The following is a 4417-nucleotide window of genomic DNA, read 5'->3' on the forward strand; positions in this document are numbered from 1 at the left end:
TTTGTTGTCAGTCAACTTTGTGAATCACTTACAAGGAGAGACTGAGTAAAAGAGAGACTTAAATGAATACTCAAAATTACGAGAGAAGGCCTCTACGAGTTAATCCTCCATCCTCAGGGTTCCTGCAGGGCTAATTCCCCCACCCCCACCCCTCAGGGTGAAACCATTCAGCAGATCTTCAACATATATTCTCCTAGATTCCCTCCAGCCCTTGTTGAATCTCTCCCCCCCCCCCGATTCATTTGGTTACTTCTGAAATCAATATAGCATTTATATTAAGAAATGAAATTAGTAAGTACTTTCTTGAAAATAAGAAATAGTGTATTTCCTTGCAGTATAACAGCACAAATCAAATGTATTTTCATTTGACACAGGCTTAATGCAGCAAATACTTTCTAGAAAAAAATAGTGTTTTTCCTTGCAGTATAACTACAAACCCAATTAAAATATCTCCATTAAACACAGGCTATCTCATCTAAAGTATTTTGCATTTCTTACTTAAGCCAATATAGCAAACATTAGTATTACACTACTCATTTTCAGTAAAAGACATTTATAATAACCCCTCTCACTCTCAATGACGAACATGTTAACATTTTAATTACCGTACTAGTCACTAGACACTCAGTGGACTGCCTTGGACTGGACAGAATAAAAAAAAAAACATGAGAATTCGAGTCTGCTGGTAAATAATTTTGCTTGCCAAAGTAAATTACTGGTAGCTTTACTATGTCATTAATAATGGGACATAATGTACCTCTTAAATAACTCATTATTCTCAATACGAAAAATGTAATTAAATTTCTGCAACGAACGCTACTCCCCTCCTCCGATCCCCCCAACTACCCGAGACCCCGCAATACTGTGATGCCAGACGTATGACGACCACAATACCAGGAAAAAGTGGAAGGCAGTCAAATAATTAGTCATATTTAATATTTTGTTTATAAAGTACTCATAGTACTCGATACTTCACGATTTGCATCGATATTTTAAATAAAAAAGTTATATCGAAAGTATCGATACTTTGGTATCGATACGCCCACCACTACGGGCCGGGCGGGGCTCAGTTGGCCCCTGACCATGATCGGGGTTGGGTGTTTGTTCCACTACTCAGACCATGACTTTTGTGTGTGTGTGTGTGTGTGTGTGTGTGTGTGTGTTGACTCGGTGAAGTGAGGGAAGGTGTAGCAGTGTGAGGGAAGCACTTCTTCCCCTGCTTCGTTTTCCCTTGTTATAAATGTTTAATATGAGTGTGGTTCATACATTTTCTGTTACTAGTGGACATTGAATTTTTAAGTGATAATGAAAATCTTCATTAATTTGCATGAAATTTTAATGGGTTATAGCTAAGGTACATACTTATGTGTGTAGAAAATTTGAAGATATATGAAAAAGAATAAAAATTAAAACTTGTGAAATCCATAAGAAAAATAGCCTAACTTTGAGTGACTAAAGCTCTAAAGCGAATGAACATAACGATTTTTTAAAATTACTGGCAATGAGAATAATCATTTCCAAATAAAATTTAGGTTTTGTTTCCCTCAAACTTGCTTTTCATGATCAGTGAAAAAAATATAATCACCAACAATTTTCACAACGCTTCGAAAATTTTGTATTTACTTGTGTAAAATATATATATATATATATATATATATATATATATATATATATATATATATATATATATATATATATATATATATATATATATATATTTCACGAATGAAGAAAAACTTGCTTTAATCTTATAGGAAATTTAATGACAAACAAACCAAAAAATGTCAATAGCATAAAAACTGATGATACAGTATCAACGTAAAGGAGAGAAACTTTATTTTGAGAAATGGGCTGATTTGTCTGTGACATCTGAATGCACCAGCGGCGTACTCCAGGTCCCGTCTTATCTTCTTATTCCTCATCTTCTGTATGGAGAGTCCATCTTTATGTCCTTTTGCTTTAGATGCTTTTCCATTGACAATGTACAGTAGACTCGATGCCAAGTATACCTGCTAAATTACTTTCAGTGTAGCCCACATTGTAGTCGCACACTGCTGTTGCGACAGCAAAATCAATCATTTTCTTTGAGGCATTTCGGTGTTTGGGGCATATTCTCCATATTCGTGAATGGAGATGCTAATTACGATTTTGTGCAATGCCCTGTAGACACTGAGACATCAGTTCGTCAGATGCGAGTCGCTCATACACCGCTTTTACTTGTTGTAGTTGTGCCTCTTCGAGACGAAAATAGATCCTCATTTCTGTGTGGGATGGCGGTTCCTCTCCATGGGCTATTCTCTTGTTGTAGAAGCACCATGACTTCTCACTCATGGTACACTTGTGATGTTGTGGATTTTCATCTGTAGAGGTGCAGTGATAAAAAGTTGACATGATTTCATCACGCATTTCTGCTGCACTTGTGCCCACTTTCCGGTTCAGGCTCACCTGGAAATAGTGCTGCAGGTGATCAATAACTGTCTCAGTCAACTTATGTCTTCCTCCCACTGTTCCTTCCTTTTTCTGTTTACCTCCTCGGGTCTTTTTCAAGCCACGAAGGGCAGTGCCAAGTCTTTTTGCAACATGATTTACACACTCAGCTTTCATGACTTTTTGTTCTTCACCGTATGGACCTACACCTCCATTCATGTCACACACTGCACGGTAAGCAGAGCTGTCACCATCTGACACAAATGTTTTGTTCATCATTTTATGGTTCTTAGATCTACCCCATATTTCCACAGCTTCTGCTGCCTCCATTCCCCCCGAAGAGCCTTCATAATTAGCATCACAGTCATGTTTATCCAACCAGAACACATACTCTGTCTCAGTGATCTTTTTATTTTGTAAAGCCTTTTCCTTAGCAATGCACATCTGACACAGTTTAGAGCTCACTTCATAATCCAAAATAAGTCATGTTTCTACATCAATAACAGCACCAACGCCATAGTTTGACTTGAACCCACGCTTGTGCCATGAACCATCTAAAGTCGTGCTGACAGGTAACATATCATCCACAAGATCAGCATCCTCCTTCTGTGTGTGGTGTTCATATACAGCACGCCAACTTCTTTCCAGAACACTTGTTGCGTGCTTTATAGCATTCATGGTGATATACTTAGCATATCGAATGTATGTATTCTTTGTGAAATGTTTCAGACTAAGAAAAGAAATAAGTTTATCTGCTCCAACAAAACCAACACATCACACAGTACACCAGTAACAAGGTAAGTGGATGATAATTCTTTTCTTTCACTTTTGCAGACTTTAGTGTATCCTGTATTACATGTCCACAAGCACACTTCACGCAAATGTACGTATCTATCTGGTGATGTGTAAACTTCACAGCAACCTTGTTATCTGCACATGAGGGACACAACATCGTCTCCACTATTTCTTGAATGATCTCTTCAAATATGACACGAAATTTTTCAACTCCAGCAGGCTTTTCTGTCTGCTCAGCTACTAAAGATTTCCTTATTTCAGCACTTGTTTTGCCACGAGAGGTTGAGGGAGCAACAGGTGTCGTGTCGCTTGCTTCTAATTTCCGTTTCTTTGCTGCGCTACCGATGCTTTTGTCGCAAGTTCTGCGGCCTTGCGACGTATAGCAACGTATTTCTTTGGTCTTGGCATATTGCACAAGCTTCACAATCCAATATATAGGGAATAAGAGCCGAGAGAAAGCCACAGAAGCACCGAACGTCCCGGCTACTCCAGCCACGTGCACACCACCAAAGCCTTCACACTTCCCCTCACTACCCATGCCCGCAGGCAAACTGAGCTCTGGCCTTCACATTACCACTGCCCAGTGAGAAGGGTTGCAAGGTACCTCTTTTTCATGAACTTCCAAACAACGTAAAAAAATCGGGAAAAAAAGCTACAAATAAACCATCAAACATGGGTGACCATCGACAACATTTTTAAAGGGCCAAGGGTAAACAGACCACGCCCCCAGCCCTTAAAAAAAAAAAAATAAAAAAAATACTTAGAAGTGGCGTATCGCTTTCAAACTTTCACAGAGTGCTGCCAGATCATCCCCTGATTTTTCAGTGTGTTTAACTCAAGTTCGTAATGACATCGATTTTTCGCTCAAAAAACCGGTACCCTTCCCTTAAGCCAACTGCCGTCACACACAAGCCACGCCTCCCTGCGCCCTGATGGAAAGTGAACCGACTTGGTATTAGTGGACTTAGGTGTTTACAGTCACGTAGGCATATAATTTGACGCGGGTAATAAAACTGTTTGAATTTCTAATTGATTTGGCTTCGTTATGATAGTAGTTCCTGTACACTTATCACAAAAATTTCAGTATCGTAAGTCATTTTGCTACGAATGTCAAGTGCAAACGTATCTCTTGCATTATTAAAGATCCTAGAGAGTCGAAAATATTACAAAGTAATCAGTTTAAGTTTTAGCCGAT

General features: G+C 38.7%; 1 pseudogene; it reads right to left on the minus strand.

Moving 5' to 3' along the window:
* Positions 1-2910: 2910 nt before the first annotated feature.
* LOC145405543 (uncharacterized) lies at positions 2911-3630 on the minus strand (annotated as a pseudogene).
* Between the last annotated feature and the right edge of the window lie 787 nt (positions 3631-4417).

The sequence above is a fragment of the Coenobita brevimanus genome, chromosome 67 (genome assembly GCF_032717465.1).
Source record: "Coenobita brevimanus isolate Jiangsu-jjx chromosome 67, ASM3271746v2, whole genome shotgun sequence".
NCBI lineage: Eukaryota > Metazoa > Arthropoda > Malacostraca > Decapoda > Coenobitidae > Coenobita > Coenobita brevimanus.